Consider the following 18,750-nt stretch of genomic DNA (forward strand, 5'->3'; position numbering starts at 1 on the left):
ATCATAAAGTTTTCTAGGTATAGAGACGTCCAACTCAAGTTTCTCTTCAAAAGATTTCATCATGTCATCCACAATATGTTTAGTAAAATCTTTATTTTGACTATAAGCATGTGGAGAATTTAACATGGATTGCAACAAGGAAACACAATCAATTAAAGAGCAACTATCATAATTAAAATCCTTGAAATCCTAAAGAGTGGGCTGATTTCTATTTAAAGTTTTGACCTCTTCCATCCCACTTTTATCAATCTTATCACTAAGATATATGAACTTCGAATCATTGGGACGCCTTTTAGCTAAAGTTGACTCATCTCCAGTCACATCTTTTCCAGGATTTATGCTAGAAAACAAAGATTCAATAGTTGTCACACCAATCACTTTTAGATCTTCATCAATGCTTAAAGATTCTAGCCTCACGGTCATTTTATTAACTAAAGTAGCTCGTATGTCAAAAATTTGTCCCAGTAAATTTTTGAGGTGAGCAAACTAAGATTTTAAACCATAAATTCCTTGGCCATAGAATCAAGCTATTTATTCATGACATCAAGCATAATTTTTTGTTCCTTCAGCTCGCTCCTAAAGAAACTATTGTGGTTAAATTGAAGTGTCATAAACCCCTCGGCATTATTTTGAATATCTCTTAACTTCTCAACACTGTTCAAAAACTCGGTAACTGGTAACTGCTCGTTGCAGTTGTGAGTAGCGATTAAGCGGTGAATCGGCCTATTAACTGGGTTAATCGGTCGACCATTAATCGGTATATGAGATAGGAGCTTGTCACACATTTTCCCAAGTCCTAACTACGTAAGGAACCAAAATATGCTACTGTAGGCATATAAAAAGCATAAATAAGAGGTGAAATTGTAATTCCTGATGCATCTAGCCCTAAATAATGTCAAATTCAAAATTAACAATTAAGATTTTCAACATGCATCGACACAATATCTGGATTACAAAACAATATGCTATCAAAATATCCAATATGTCATGATCAACTCAAGATACATGGCAGCCACACAAATAGAAATAGGGAATACTAAATAAATGGCAACAACACAATATGCAGCCATACATGTCAATGATAAATAAATGGCAGCCACACAAATAGGGAGTACCGAATAATTCCTAACAAGGTTCACAACACATATAGGAAATGTGCAAATAGCCAAATAGGTAATAATGTTCACATAATTTTAGCGAAATAAATAGATATAGGTAGAAAGGTAACAAAGCTCAGCCACACCAATAGCGTGCAAGATAAGGTCTTGTGCAATAATAAATAGGTTATAAGTTGATGACAAATCGCTCAAGGTTGCGAGGGGTCCTCCTCATCATCATCATCCTTGGTTGCCATAACGCCATCATCATCAGACTCATAATCAATCCCATCATCCTCTATCTCATGATCAGATTCATTATCATCATCCTCAACGAATTCTTCAACTTCATTGAGTTCTCTAACTCTTGCACTCCTACGAAGCCGCACATGTTCGCTTTCTCCCATTTCTTCATCAATGATGTTTCATGGCATGCCCGTAGTTGGATCAATCTCCTCATCGATATGTGCATCTTCACATATCCAATCTTGTGCTCCTGATGCATATTCACCAAGAAGAACATCACTAGAAGAGGATAACTTCTTTGTTTTATCAATCATCCTTCCATTGAATTGGATATAAACTAGATTGTCCCTACGGGTCACATCTAGTTTATTTTTCCTCTTTGCATCTACCTACAAAGTAAAAATTGCAAGAAGCAAGAATATTCATATTTGACTAATTGATTGATATTTGCGGGTGACTAAAAGTTTATAAGTTACCATTTCAAACGTGCTCCAGTTTCTTTCACATCTGGATGAACTTGTGGTCAAGTTGAGTATATTTATGGCCATGTGTTGCAGCGTAGGAGTTTGTAATCCATAAGTTGACCACCAATCAGCTACAATTTGAGAAAAGTGAAATAATATGCAATCAGCCCATATAATTTCAGAAATGCAATAAGAAGTTTGTTGCTTTGGGAACAAGCTTACCAGCATCAAAATTATCATTGCTAATTGCTTTCATGGCTGTAACCTTCCCAAACATACCCTCTTTGTTTTTAAACTTGGTGAAGTCGATGTTAAGAACCTTATTTTGCTTGATGTCATAGTCATAATAAAAAGTATCCATGACTTCCATAAGTGCAGCCACTACCTCTACATCTGTAAAGATGCTCGGTTTAGCATAACTATATTTGGGATTCAAGATGTAAGCTGCCATTTGCAAGGGAGAATCTAGCCTCCCAGTCCACTTGGTATTCATGGCATTAGTGATCAACAAATAGTCTTTTCTGAATTTTCAATAGCAGCCTTGATTTCCTTTTTGCACTTATTAGTTCTAAATACATAGATGTCGTAGATGGACCATCACTATATGCCAACCAAAGCACCTTCACTAGTGGCTCAAAAACCTTGTAAGATAACATGAAGATGATCAAACAGTCACAAAATTATGTGCAAACAGCCCCAACATTAGAAATATACAAGTTAGAACTAAAAACTACAAGTAGAAGTGTAGGACCCCCAACATATGACTAGATGCAGACAACCCCAATAAGCATACCATGATGCAAAGAGAGACATTTTTCCAAAAGCCCCTACTCATTATAGTGGCATGAGCCAAATTTCCTTTCACCGTTTTTGTGTGCTTGCATGCTTCCCATTCATCACTACAAACCATTGCCTTTAGTACCTTCCTTTTAGAAACCAAACTTTGCAAGGTAAGAAATGCCGAAGAAAATCGTGTCACCCCCGGTCTTACAATGTCTCTTTTTTGGTGAAAGACCTCATCAAGGACAATGTTTTATGATGTGCATAAAGAAAAATTGTCATTTGCTTGGCTTTAGTAATGGTAGGACCAAATTGCTTCAGCTTTCCAATTGCTTCTACCATCAAATTGAGGGTGTGAGTTGCACATGAGCTCCAAAATATCTTTGGCCATTTTCCTTTGAGCATCTCCTTTGCCCCCATGTTGTTCGAAGCATTGTCTGTGACCACTTGAACAACATTTTTACCACCTACAAGACAAAAAATCAGCACCTACAACAGTATGGAAGCAAAGTTGATACCTCGCAAAAAATGAAGCAAAGTTGATACCTCGCAAAAAAATGAAGCAAAGTTGAGAGTTCAAGAATCATACCAATTTTCTCAATGCACTCAACTACATAATTGAAGATGTATAGAATGGTGTGTGTATCAGCTCACGCCTCCTTTGATTCAAGAAAGGCAGTCCCTAGCTTGCAATGCACACACAAATTCATTATACTTCTTCTTTTCTTGTCGGTCCAAGCATCGGTCATGATAGAGCACCCGGTTTCCACCCTCTCAAGCTCATGTACCTTCATCAAATCCTTAGTTCTTTCCACTTCTTGCAGCAACATCTTCTCTCGGATATTATATTGGGAAGGTGGCTTCCAATTAGGACAATACCGACCAAGGGCTTCACAAAATTGCTTGAATTCATCATCATTGACAGCATTGAAAGGAACATTTTTTTGTACAAACATCTAGCAAAATATTGGCCTACTCTGTAAGATTTCTCTTTGTCAATTGTATCATTTATGTTTTGTTGGAACTTCTCCAACAGGATGGAAGGATCAATTGGCATCACATATTTATCGATAGGTCATGCCTTGTGAGGTTCACCTTCTCCAATTGCAGCAAATTCTTCCTCATTATTGTCATTGTCGTCAACTTGAATGACAACCGCAGCCCGTACTTCTTCGTCATGTTTTCCTTCAGCTTTTTCCTCTTTTGTGGTGCCTCGTAAGCATCCCTACACCATTTTTGCTCATCTAGTGTGGCTACGTTGCAACTTGGCACTTGACCCTTTACCTGCCCAATATGTTGGTTTATCCTATTAATGCCTCCACCCATCTCCTTTCCACACAACTTGCACTTCACCCGCTGTAAATCTAGAGGATTGATCAAGGTTGCAAACTCCCACCCCTTGTCATCTGAAAAAAATTGACAGTTTGAGAATTTGCAGCCGTAGAAGCAGCCGCAGAGCCCTTCAAAAATATTCAATGAGAAAATAGAATAAGTATCAGCCCATGTTCAATAGAGCAAAACTATCAGTTCAAGTGGGGCAAGCACAATAAGTATGTATTAATGTTCAACAGGAGTAAACATATTAAGTATCTAGCAATGTTCAATATAGAAAAATAAAAGGAAAAATGAGTTATATTAAAATTTATACTATTGTAGTCATGTGGAGTTTCGTTCATGATTAAAATATAACCCATGTTGTGAAGAGGCTAATGGAAGCAGCTATGCTTAGACTCCAGTATTTGAAGGTCGGTTAGTAGATCAGACACGCTGTACACAGGGCTTGATAGAACCAGAAGCGGGCCCAAGACCTAATGAGTAAGGTTGATCATATCTTTTCTCTAATTAGAGCCTCTTGGGTAATGCTAAGATTGCTTGTCTGTCTCACTTGCAAAGATAAGTGTGTTTGTAAGTGATGCTAGTAACGAAGCATGCCCATTGCCACTACGCCGGCAGTTGCATGCGATATGTTGTAGATGTAGCAAACCCGTATTCGTCCGCAACATACATGCATCTCATTCATATGTAAATAATTCACTATCTTTTGTTTCAAGAGATTTAGCACACAATATGCATCTTACTGTTCATCCATCAACCTACTTGTGTGCTTCCTACTGTTCATCAAAAATAGTACAGAGACGTTCTATCAAAAAAAGTCAACAACTATGTGTGCTTCCTACTTTCCATCCATCAACCTACTTGTGTGCTTGCTTGTCCAACTAGCTTGCACGTATATGTTCAGGTCTTGGTGATTTGATCTACATTTAAAAAGGTAACACAATCTACATATCTAATCTACAAACATGTAATCTACTCAATGGATACATCTATACTATAGTCTATAATTTTTTTACAAATTGATTATGCTATGCTAGATTATCCAGTGTGACAGAGAAAGAGGAAGAAGAGGGTAATACCTTCCTACACGGGGATGCCATGGAGGAATAGCTAGCCGAGCAATCACATGGACAGACTGGGTAGTAGCAGCCGGGTCAATTGATGGTGACCAACCCACGAGACAATACAACGGCACTGGAGCAGCCGATGGAGAGGAATGGAAAGGAGGCAGGCAAGCGGCAGAGTTGCTGCGATCTATAGTGCCGGAGCTGTTGCACGGGGCGCCGGCGAGGACCTCCTGCCATCAACTAGGTCGGGGCCTGATAGGAAAGAAGCAGGATGGGTAGCAGGAGACCAAAACCTAGCTATATCAGGAGACGGAGGGGCGGTCACGGGCCAAAAAGCTTGGGCTTTGCTTGCCAACAGTTAACGGGACAAGGCGATTAATTGGTGTGACAGGCCCGTTAATCGGCTTGGGCAGTTAACACAATGAATAGGTACTATTCGATTCGTCCACCTAGTGAGTAGCGATTAACTCGACCGTTAACTGATTAATCGACCGAATTTTTTGAACAATGCTTCTCAAGATGTGGATCAAAACTTTGGGGTTGAGCCATGGAAACGAGCAAACAACAAAGACGAACGGAAAAAGGGTGAAAAAAGGTAAATCTTTTTGGTACTTTATGAAAATATTTTTAGAAGTGGGGGAGAGGAAAACAAGAGGCAAATGGCAAATAAATTAAATGCAAGAGATGAGTTTGTGATGAGTACTTGGTGATCTTGCTATGTATCCTCCCTTGCAACGACGCCAGAAATCCTTCTTGCTACATCTTGAGCTTGCGTTGGATTTCCCTTTAAGAGAAAAGGGTGATGCAGCGAAGTAGATAAGTATTTCCCTCGGTTTGTTGAGAACCAAGGCCCACGAGGCTCCCCCGACCCTCTCTCTAGTCCTATAAATTCATATATTTGGAGAAAAAATTGGAGAGAAGTTTTCGTCGCGATCTACGAGATGATACCATCGCCACCTCCTATTCTTCCTCGGGATGGCTGATCTGGAGTCTGTTTGTTGCTCGGGAGAGGGGGAATCTTCGCCGTCATTATCACCAACCCTTCTCCATCAAGTATTCCATGATGCTCACCGCTGGGAGTGAGTGATTATTTTTGCAGACTTGCTGGTCGGTTGTGGATGTGGATGGAATTGATCATGTAATCAAGTTAATTTCATATGGCTTGATAGGGCTTGATCCCTCCATCAACTATTCCGTGTTGCTTACCACTGGGAGTGAGTAATTCTTTTGTAGACTTGATGGTCGATGATAGGTGTGGATGGAATTGATCATGTAATCAAGTTAATTTGATATGGTTTGATCTCTAGTATTCACTATGTACTGAGATTGATGTTGCTATGACTTTGTTATACTTAAAGCTTGTCACCAGGGCCGAGTGCCATGATTTAAAATATGAACCTATTAGGTTTTCATGAATATAAGAGTGATTTGGATCCTATCTTGCAAGTTGTATGCACCTATTACGTGTCTTGATCTACACACCCCAAGTTGACAATAATTGGGATTCTTTCCAATGATTATCGTAGTTTGAGGAGTCCATGTATTCACCATGTGTTAATGCTTTGTTCCGATTCTCTATTAAAATTTGGTCTTAATATCCCTTAGGTTCCAATAGGACCCCGCTGCCATGGGAGATTAGGACATAAGATGTCATGCAAGTTCTTATCACAAGCACGTATGACTATATACGAAATACATGCCTATATTATATTGATGAATTGGAGCTAGTTCCGTGTCACTCAAATGTGTAACTGTTACATGATTGATGTCATCCATATCTTTCCATCGCTGCATCATGGCCTATGCTTTACATATACTTAATCTTGCATAGTTACTATTGCTTCTGTCACTGTCACTATTGTTACAAAGTTGCTGCTAACACTATTACTGCTAATACTATTGTTTTTCGTGCTACTAAACCTTTGTTGCAGACAAATATGCCAGGTGTGGTTGAATTGACAAGTCAATTGTCAAGGCCGATATATATTATTTGGGTGACCTTGTGCCAAATCAATAAATTAGGGTGAAATTCTAGTTGTGGAGACTGTTGCGATCCCCTATACTTGTGGGTTATCATGGACTCTCATGACCGTTACCGTGCGTGGGTTGAAGTCTCCATCAACGTAGACATACAATAGCACCACCTATCAGAACCATGGGAAAAATCTTCGTGTCCCCATACTGTTTGATCTTCCTATCCCTTCCCTCTACTTACATGTGCATGTCTTTACTTTTTGCTACTATACTCTTAGACTTGCTTGAGTACGATGTGCTTGACTTTTTGTAATTACTAAGACTTTCCAACTATAGAAATTGAGAAAAGGCTAAGTTTTATTTGGTCAAGTCGTCTAATCAACCCCTCTAGCATACTTTCGATCCTACACTTATATATGTTCGGCCGTAAGTGTCGGACGACGGTAAGGTTACAGACATTCGAGGGTTGGGGGAAGATTCGCCTCAGAGTGAAGAGGAAAGCAGGGCCGAGCGGATGGACGTCCGGAAATTTTCAGACAACTGTAGGTTGCCGGACTTCTGGTAAAATAAGTGAAATCAAAATCTGAGCTAGGGAATGGGAGTTATAGATAGAGGCAATTGGGGTGACACATGGCAGTGAGATGATGCACCATATACAACACAACGAACATTACCATACCAATCAATGATGACCCTAGATAAGATAGCTAAGCTGCTCTAACATTAGTAATAAGAGGGGCAATGGTCAAGGCCAGCACGTTTGAGTAAATGTGGTATGGCACTGGGAAATATGAACCTTGATCCTAAAATAACAACTCCATCATTTAAAGTACCAAGTCACAAAGGTGAACAAAGTAACTTTGAGAGTGGTTGGTTTGTCTGTGCATCATATAGGGCGAGAGTACTCATGAGATGAATGACTCCCCCTAAATACATGCCTACACCTAGACAAGATATGAAGTAATTGTATGCATGTGTATAAGATTTCACATAATGTTCAAGCTCCAATATACCAAGTTCACGCCTAAGTTGACAGAACCTTGCTTCATATAATGGTTTGGTGAAGATGTCTGCAAGTTGCATATCTGTACCAACATGAGCAAGATCAATGTAACCCTTTTGCACATGGTCTCTTAGGTAGTGATGTCAAATGTCAATGTGCTTGGTGAGGGTGATCAATAGGATTTTCAAAAATCTTGATGGAACTTTCATTGTCTCATAGGAGAGGCACATGTCTATAATTTATACCATAGTCCTTCAATGTTTGCCTCATCCATAGTAGTTGAGTTGCACAACTTGAAGTTGCAATATATTCGACTTTGGCGGTGGATAGAGGAACACAATTTTCCTTCTTTGAGGGCCAACTTACCAAGGAGTGTCCAAGAAATTGACATGCCACAGAGGTAGACTTCATTCCCACCTTGTCTCCTGCACAATCTGCATCCGTGTAACCCCACAAGATCAAACTTGGCATCCTTTGGGTACCATATACAGAACTTGAGAGTGTCAACAAGATATATAAGAATATCCTTAACAACCTTATGATGACTTTCCCTAGGGGAAGCTTGAAATCTTCCACATATGCCTACACTTAACATGGTGTCTGGTGTAGATACACAAAGATAAAGAAATGCACCAATCATAGAGCGGTATAGAAATGGGTCAAATGGGATACCATGTGTCTCTTCCGTAAGAACCAGCTTGGTTGGCATGGGCGTTTTGCATGGACTAGCATCTGTCATTCTGAATTCACAAGAAGGTCCTTGGATATTTAGTTTGAGACAAGAAAATTCCCACTTGAAGTTGTTGAATTTGAAATCCAAGAAAGAACTTCAAGTCTGCATTGAGTGACATTTCAAAGGTCTTGGTCATGGACTCAGCAAACTTCTTGCATAGATGAATGTTAGGGGAACCAAAAATGATGTCGTCTACATAGACTTGGCATAAGATCAAATCACCTTTTTCCCTCTTAGTAAAAACAGTAGGACCGATCACCCCTCTCACAAAACCATTACCGAGTAGAAACTTCTTAAGATGATCGTACCAAGCATGAGATGCTTGTTTGAGGCCATACAAAGCCTTGTGTTGTTTATACACATAGTCTTTGTGATCGGGGTCAACGAACCTATGTGGTTGTGATATATATACTTCTTCTTGTAGAGGACCATTAAATAAAGCACTCTTTACATCAATTTGGTGTAAGGTAGACATGTTGAAAGCGGCATAAGCAAGTAATATGGTAATTGATTCAAGACGGGAAACAGGGGAAAAGTTCTCATCAAAGTCCAAACCTTCAACTTGTGAGTACCCTTGTGCCACTAACCTCACCTTGTTTCTTATGATTATGCCATTCTCATTTTGCTTGTTCTTGAAGATCCATTTTGTTCCAATGACATTGTTTTCCTTGGTTGGTCTATTTCCCAAGGACCACACTTTGTTGCATTCGGAGCTATTTAACTTTTCTTGCATCGCAACAAGCCAATCGTTGTCCGTCACCGCATCTTGTACCTTGAGTGGCAGAACACTAGAGACAAACGAAAAGTGGGCAGAAAATTTTGTTAATTTTTTACGAGTAACTCTACCTTCCGAAGCCTCGGTAAGAATTTGATCATCAATATCAACACGACCGATCACTCGAGGCATGATGCAGGTTAAAGTTTCACGTGGTTCAACTTTGTTTCCATCATCAACATCTTCAACATATCAATTGTTAATGTGTGGTGGGAGATCTTCTTCTTCATGCATCATTTGTTGGGGTTCACCATCATCATACGGTACATCATCATCACTAGGTGTATGTTCTTGCTCTTGTACTTGATGATGATCTTGTTCTTGTTCTTGTATTTGATTATGATCTTGTTCTTTGGTAGAGTCATGTTCTTGTTCTTGGATTATGTGATCCTCTTGAGTGATGGAGTCTTGTAGTGATATTGGTGTAGTAGTAGGTTGAGCATGAGTGGTTCTTGTATCCTCATGTTCACCTCCACAAGGAACATGTTCCATTGGGAGGAGAGCCCCTACACCCATTATAAAAATGTATTGAAAAGGATCTTCATCACATGCATCACTTAGATCAACTTGCTCCCCATGGGAGCCATTAAATTTAGCAAACACCATGTCACAAGTTTCTACAACGCATCTAGTGGATTTTTTGTTGACCCTATAGGCATGGGAGTTTGATCTATAACCAACAAATATTCCTTAGTTTGTTTTAGATTGAAATTTTCCTAACTGTTCTCTCTTGTTGAGAATGAAGCATTTCTAAACAAATACCAGAAATACTTGACCCTCTCGTGCGGCTGTCTCCACTGCCAACATCAGATTCTCCATATGTGGTCCTTCAAAGAACCAGCTAGTTGGGGAGTCATTTGCCTTCACTATCACGTCCATGTGATATTCCTTTGTGTCGGCCTTGAGATAGTGCTTGTGGTAGAGAAAAATGGGCGTGCAGCGTACTCGACACTTCTCGAGGCTGTCTCCCAAGAGTAGGGGAAAGCCCGTCTCCAGAAGCATCTCTGGTACGGCGGGCATCTACAAGGTTGTAGGGGAGGGTTAGAAACTTTGTGGGTGGTATGAAATGGTAGTAGGGTGTAGAAAATCGCAAGTGTAAGGGTTGAGTGTACTACTCGTCTCGACTATCGTCCATGCTACCTAAGGCTTCCTACAGTCAGGATGGCTCTAATACCAGCTTTGTGGGGACCCTGACTTACGAGTCGAGATCGCCGAATGAACGTGCTTAGTGATCCCATAGATCAATGCTCACCAAACACACAGATACTGAATATTAAGAGTCTTACATCCAACATACCGATTAATACATCAAATGGCCATCAAGGTCAAGTTCACATAGGTAGGGCCAATAAGGCCAATCACACCGATACATCTAATAGCGTAAATCTTGGGGCTAAGCGGGAGCCCATACCATCAGCCTACACTAACAAGCATTCTCACTGGGAAGCATCCTAGTTCGCAAGTCCGTCTCTGATGCCGAATTCTTCTCCAATCTCCGGTCCTTCCATGTCTGGTCAATAACATAACAAGTGGCAAGCGAGTGAGTACATTGAATCTACTCGCAAACAGCCCGTGATATGGATAATGAAGTTGGTATAGTAAAAGTAATGTGTAGTATTGGTGGAAGCAACTTGATTGCAATAAACATGATCATAGATGGATGTGAACATAAGTAGATGGTATTTAGAAGAACAGGTTACAAATATCAACATATTTGTTGTGGGATGAACACTTTGGGTTCATCCAGTATGCCAAGTCACCAAACTTGGTCATATCATCTCTTGCTCAGATAACTCCTTGAATACACACACACACACTTGGTTTATGCGGAGATGTCTCGACGTAGTTTAAGCACGATTACCCAACTGTCCTTGACTGTGGAAATGGCTATTCGAATAGTTTAACACTCTGTAGAGGTTGTACGTTATACCCACGAGATCCGGGAAACTCCCGTTTCGTCCATGACTCGCGGTATATAACATACCCGAGGTAAGTACCTGATCAATGCCTTTCCCCTGACGATACTAGACAAAGAGTTGCACTCGATTAGTACCCATCCCACATGATGTACATCTTACAAGCACCGACTCTGGACAGTATCACCCATGCGGGGACCAACGTTGTGCCCGGAACACGTAAAAACGGCATAGTCGACCTACCTGGTACGACCCCGTCACGAGAGTAACCACATATCACTCCCGCCACTAGTAATGTGGCTCTTTGCTAGCACCGACCAAAGTAATCAACAAAGCCCCGTCCCATAAAAGGAGTATCATGGTCGTACATGTAAGGTTGGGACGGTCGACACATCATAAATCTAATCATGTTTCCAAAACCACTTACACCAAAATATACACGGTGCACCACTTCTTCATAAGTGGCCACCTAACTCATCATCACCCTCGGGCATTAGTGGCACCTGACGGGGTTTTCATAAACCTTCGATATTTACCATCGTCATGCTCATGCGTCTACTATGCTTAGCTCTAATTGTCAACATACTATTAGCGTGACCCTCATAGGTGGTAGGATCATGCTCAAATGCAAGTGCTCCGGAGGAGCCATGGGAAACATCGTTTTGATGATTTATTGATTATTCATGATCATATGCAATGGGAATAATTGTTCTACTAGCATGCAATATAATATATGATCAAACATGGTCAAAGGCTTGCTTGCCTTGATCAGCTAAGTATCCGAGGTCTTCGGGGTCTTTGAGTCCAACTCCTTCGTCAAACGTGGAATCTATCGTTGTAGTAAATAATAAATAATAAATAATAAGTAGCTCACTCAAAAACACAACACAAACTCAATTTAAAAATGTTATCCTATTCTGATAATTATGTTTTATGGTGTTAAAAATGTTTGTCTCTGGTTTTGGTGAAAAGATTGTTTTTAAAGTCAATTTAACAGGAGCTAAAATATTCAAAATAAGCAATTTTAATTATAGCTATACAAAAAAGTTGCCACAAAAACTTGCCTAACAGCTCTATTAAATTTTACTCATTTTTAGAAGAATTGTGGTGGAAAAATAATTAAATTTAATTGAACACCAAAATCCACAAAAATATTTTAAAATAGAATAAAAATGAAAAATGAAAAAGGGCTCAGCCCTGGCCTGGCACGGCCTGTGGCTGGGCCGGGCCAGTTGGCTAGCCAGCCCAGGCGCGTACGCCGCCACGTTCAAACCTGACGCGCGGGCCCCTGTGGTCAGTGGCTGAGAGAGGGGAGAGGGAGGGAGATGAGCTATCGACAGGTGGGGCACACGTCTCGGGGTCGTCTTCCACCTCAAGAAACAGGGGAGAGGGAGGCACGCCGGCGGAGATATCGACGCCCTCAAGCCCCAACTATGGTAGAAATGGAACCAGCACGTCGCCACCTAACTGCTGGTGATCGAATGGTCGATGGGGAGGCTCTGGTTCACCGGCGACGAGGTGGTAGTGGCGGAGCCAATTCGGGAGGTGGATGAAGTGGGAGCTACGGGCAAGGATTAGCTCGGGGAAGAGGTGGGGAAGCTCCCTGAGCTCACTATGGTCACGGAGGAAGTGAGAGAAGCGCGAGAGCTGGCCTGAAGCCCGAGACCGACGGAGCTCTGAAGCGGCGGGGCCTCGGTCGATCTCGAGCACCTGAGCTCGCTGTGCTCGAATGGGGTGGCTAGGGGCTTGATTTAGGATCTGGAGAGTGGACTGAGGGTGCTGGAGCAAGGGGGGAGGCCTATTTATAGGCCCTCGACGATGCACCAAGCGGGAAGCGTCGGTGGTTTCACCATGGCTTGCAGGAGAGGCAGAGAAAGCTCAATGTCGAAACTACGGTACTGTGGACGAGTTTCAGGACCCCTGTGACTCACTAAGAGGGAGAGAGAGCGACGAGTGCGCGTGCATGCATGGCCGCGTTCTTCTGGCAAAATCTGGCGCGCGCGAGCATGCGTCGCAACAGAGAGGGTGAGGAGGGACCGTGAGGCTGCCCTGATGCAAAAGGGTTGTCCAGACATGGAGAGGCATCGAGCGGAGGCTTGAACTGGCCGGGGCTGACCACCTTTGCCTCGGGTGCCCCCTGTAGCGCGTCCAGAGCGCAATTTTGGCATGCCATGACATGCTGGCGCGCTCTATGGTGCCTTGGTTGCGTCTGGTGTGTACTCGGGTGGGGTTAGATGATCCCTGGCCGTTTGAGAGCCGAGGGACTCATTGTGGGTCAAAGGGAGTGATTAAACAGATGATGCCAGACTTGAGCCAGGAACTAAAATGGAGATTTTGGCTCTTCTGCTTGGAACCATAGAGGGGCCACTCGACTGTAGTTGAGGAGTGGTGTTGGTTGCTTGGTCTATGAGTTTGGAGGAAAGTGCATGGGTGGAGAGTGAGATAAATGTTGTTTTACTAAGCTGGCAGAAGGTGTTCGACAGTTGTTTGGGGTAGCTACACTTCACCACTAGTGATGAAAGTTAACAGGATTTAGTTTGATCAAAAATAGGATACTCCACCAATTTTGAGCTTCATTGGACAAGTTTGGTAATGCAAACCTGAAACCACCCCCAAATGGGCAGATATGTCCCTTCCAAAGGGAATGTGGGTAAGTTAATCCCTACAAATCCCATTTTGGCACAGGCTCCTCATTTGGGGTGTTAGCACTCCTGCAAAGTTTCAAGCCATTTGAACAAACTTTGCTATGTAGAGTTGCTTCAACTTGATTCTGGACACACAGGGTTTTAGGATTATTTGGTGAACCAAACCATCTTGGAATGAGGTGAAACTTGGTATGACCATTAAATATAGCTTGGGAAGGATGCTGAAATTTTATGGGAATTGATTAGAAATATTTCCATTGGAAATATTTAAAAAGGTCAAAACATACAAAATATGTTTTTAAGGATTTTCTCAAATATTTTGAACATAAATAGGGGTTGAAAATCTTATGTATGGAAAATATATGTCCTGTGAGTACCTCCAAATTTTCTCAGATTTTTATAAGGCAAAAAAGTAATTTTTCATACACAAATATCATTTCTCGCCTCAGAAATGGACATACAAATTAATTAGGAAATTATTTTTTATAATAATTATTTTATGAAGTTGGAGAGTAAAAATAGTTCTAAAACCAGATTACCATCTTTGGGTAAAGGCTCTCCCTTGACATCAGGGACTTGTAGTGCAAATCCAAAGCAATGTTTTGAAATAGTAAAAAATGACAAAAAGAATCTTTTGAAAATAACATGCTATAAAATATGGTTTTTGGATCCAATCATTTAAGCATACATACAAACAATGACAATCATGACACTCATAACATTTGTTTAAAAAGTTTTTGTAAATTCAAATTTTGAAATCTACATTTGAAGTGAGATAAAAAGAGGGTGTGACAGACCTATCCCCCTTACAAGAATCTCGTCCCTGAGATTCCTAAGCTAGGTGCTCAAAAGGTGTGGAAATTCGGATCGGAGATAGTCTTCACGTTCCCATGTTGCTTCTGCCTCGGTGTGGTTTCTCCACTGAACCTTGAAATACTTGATGGTGCGGCTTCTGGTGCAACGCTCTGCTTCATCCAGGATGCGGATCAGCCTCGCACGAAGTGAGATCCGGTTGGAGTTCGATGGCTTCATGGTCAATGTCCTTATAAAGATCTGGACGGTTCAGCACTTGCAGACACTTTCGTAGTTGCGACACATGGAAGACGTTGTGCACACCTGAAAGTTCTGGAGGTAGCTCCAACTGGTAAGCAACTTCTCCACGCCTTGATGTGATCTTAAAAGGTCCAATGAACCTTGTAGAAAGTTTCCCCTTTACGTGGAAACGCTTGGTTCCCTTGAGAGGTGTGACGCGTAGGTACACCTGGTCTCTGGGATTGAACTCCACTACTATGTGGTGAGAATACACATAGCTCTTCTGTCGCGACTTGGCTGCTTTCAAGTTTTCCCGGACAAGTTGCACTTTGTCTTCTGCTTCACGAAGAACTTCCGGCGCAAAAATCAATCCTTCACCAGTTTCGGATCAGTTGAGCGGGGTGCGGCACTTCTGTCCGTATAGCACTTCAAATGGGGACATCTGGAGACTCGACTCATTGTTGTTGTTGTATGAGAACTCAGCAAACGGCAGACAGTCTTCCCATTTGGTTCCATGTGCTAAGACACAAGCGCGGAGTATATCCTCAAGTATCTGATTCACCTGCTCCGTTTGTCCACCCGTCTGTGGGTGGAAGGCGGTGCTAAAAGAGAGCTTGGTTCTGAGAGCTTCTTCGAACTTCTTCCAGAATCTTGAGGTGAACTGCGTGCCTTTATCAGATACAATTTCCTTGGAGCTCCATGGAGGCTCACAATACACTCAATGTAGAGGCTAGCCAGCTTGTCGCCACCATAAGTGGTGCTGACCGAAATGAAGTGAGATACCTTGTTCAGATGGTTGACGAGGACCCATATGGAGTCATGGCCTCTACTGGACCTGGGTAGACTGGTGACGAAGTCCATGCCGACTCCGTCCCACTTCCATTCAGGCACTTGGAGAGGTTGTAGCAATCCAGCAGGTCGTTGGTGCTCAGCCTTGACTCGCTCGCACACGTCGCACTTGGCGATATAGGAAGCTATTTCCCTCTTCATGCCATGCCACCAGAACCTTTCCCGGAGGTCTTGATACATCTTGGTGCCACCGGGGTGAATAGGGCAGGGTGTGTCATGGGCTTCTTGCAGGATTAAATCCTTGAGTTCAGCCTTGTCGGGTACGCATAAACGTTTCCCAAACCACACTACTCCTTGCTTATCCACTAAAAATTTTGGGGCCTTGCCTTCCTGGATCTTCTTCTTGATGCCTTCAATGCTCTTGTGCCCCTTATGGGCCTCCTTAATGTCATCTGCTAGAGTGGTTTTGACTTTGAGGTTAGCTAGGAATCCTGGTTCAACTAGCTCCAACCCGAAGCTTTCCAACTCATCATGTAAGGCGGGTAGCCTTTCCTTGAGCATGACATTCAAGGTGCTGGCCTTCCGGCATCGGCCACCACATTGGCCTTACCGGGGTGGTATTGAATGCTGACATCGTAGTATTTGATTAGCTCCAACCAACTTCGCTGCCTCATATTCAATTCCCGTTGAGTAAAGATATACTTCAGACTCTTGTGGTCGGTGTATATTTCACATCGCTTCCCTAGAAGGTAATGTCGCAATGTCTTCAGGGCATGCACTACTACTGCCAATTCGAGATCATGCGTGGCATAGTTCTTCTCATGCGGGCGCAGTTGTCATGACAGGTAAGCCACGACCCTACCGTCTTGTATTAGGACTCCACCGAGCCCGGTTCTTATGGCATCATAGTATATCACAAACTCCTTGCTGATATCCGGAGTAGCCAATACCGCGGTGGTAGTCAACCTCTTCTTGAACTCCTGGAAGCTTTCTTCGCACTTCTGCGTCCATTCAAACTTCTTGCCCTTCTTCAAGAGTTGAGTCATTGGCGGGGCGATGCGGGAGAATCCTTCCACGAACTTGCGGTAGCACCCCGCGAGTCCAAGGAAGCTTCTGACTTCCTTCACATCGATTGGCGACTCCCAGTTGGTTACCGTGGTAATCTTGGAAGGATCAACCACCAATCCGTTTGTTGTCATGGTACGACCCAAGAATCCAACTTCGTGCAGCCAGAATTTGCATTTGCTAAACTTGGCATAAAGTTGGTGCTCTCAAAGCGTTTCCAACACTATCCTCAAGTGTTGCTCATGTTCCTCTTCCGACTTGGAGAAGATTAATATGTCATCGATGAAGATGACAACAAACTTATCTAGGTATTCCATGAAGACCTTGTTCATGAGGTACATGAAGTATGTTGGGGCATTGGTCAACCCAAATGACACGAATGTGCACTCGTACAGACCGTACCGGGTCACGAATGTCGTTTTAGGTATGTCCTCGGGTCGGATCTTCAGTTGGTAATATCCAGATCTGAGGTCGATCTTGGAAAATACCTTGGCACCATTCAACTGGTCAAATAGGTCTTCAATCTTGGGGAGTGGGTACTTGTTCTTGATCGTGACTTCATTGAGAGAACGGTAATCGACGCAGAGTCTGGTAGTCCCATCCTTCTTAGACGTGAACAGAACAGGCGATCCCCAAGGTGTTGCACTCGGACGGATGAATCCCTTCGTGAGTTACTCATCCAACTGCTTCTTCAACTCTGCTAGATCTTCGGATCCCATCCTATAAGGCTTCTTATAGCTAGGCCTTGATCCAGGCTTGAGCTCAATGATGAACTCAATGTCTCGGTCCGGAGGCATCCCTGGAGGCTCATCAGGAAAGACGTCCGGGTACTCACAGACTATTGGCACTCGGTCCAACTCTTCTTTTGATAGGCAATTTACCTGAGGAACTTGAGTGGATGTAGGCTTAGGGACATACTTGACTTTCACCCCTTGGTCGCTCGTCATGGTAATAGGCCTTTTGGTGTAGTCCAATATGCTTTGGTGCTTGGCCAACCAGTCCATTCCAAGGATCATGTCCAAGCCATGCGACTTAATGACGATGAGATCTGCTGTGAAGCTTATCCCATTAATGTTGATCCGGACTGCTCTACATCCTAGGTTGGTCCTTAGCACTGCTCCCGGGGTATGTACTACCATTTGCCCATTAAGGAGGGTAGGCTTCAAACCACATTTTTCGGCAATATTTCGAGTAACAAAAGAATGTGAAGCACCACAATCAAACAATATTGTTGCTGGGGTGGAGTTGACGAGGAACGTACCCAGAATGCAGCCCAGGTCTTCATTTGCTTCTTCTGCGGAGATGTCATTAATGCATGCACTGCTCTCGTACTACTGGTTACGGGGAGCTTGGTTCCTACCTGGCGCTCCTTGACCTTGTCCTTGATTAGGTGCATTGGGGCGCAGTGCATCAGGCTTCTTGTTGGGGCACTGCTTGGAGTAGTGCCCAGTCTGGCTACATCCGAAGCAGGTATCCTGCTCTAGGATGTTGGGATTGACTCCACTTTTATTAGGCGGGTTGATTGTTGGCTTGGTGTTGACTTGCTGCTGGGGTTGGTAGTTCTGGCGGAACGTTGGTGCCTTGTACTGCTGTTGCTGGTAGTTGGGCCTTGTCGGGGTTGACTACCATGGGCGTGGCTTGTGGTTATTGGGTCCTCCATTACTCATCAGCTTGCGCTTACGGGTATCATCCATCGCAAGACGCTTTTCCTCCAGCATGAGGGCCTTGTTCACTAGATCGTAGAAGGTCCGGCATTCACAGACAACCAGCTGATACTGAAGCGACTGTTGCAGTCCTTCCATAAAGCGTTCCACCTTTCCACCCTCAGT

General features: G+C 42.8%; 1 pseudogene; it reads right to left on the reverse strand.

The window, feature by feature from the left end:
• Window positions 1-1,306: 1,306 nt before the first annotated feature.
• Window positions 1,307-1,891, reverse strand: LOC123410224 (annotated as a pseudogene).
• Window positions 1,892-18,750: the final 16,859 nt, after the last annotated feature.

Source organism: Hordeum vulgare, chromosome 7H (genome assembly GCF_904849725.1).
Source record: "Hordeum vulgare subsp. vulgare chromosome 7H, MorexV3_pseudomolecules_assembly, whole genome shotgun sequence".
Classification (NCBI taxonomy): Eukaryota; Viridiplantae; Streptophyta; class Magnoliopsida; order Poales; family Poaceae; genus Hordeum; species Hordeum vulgare.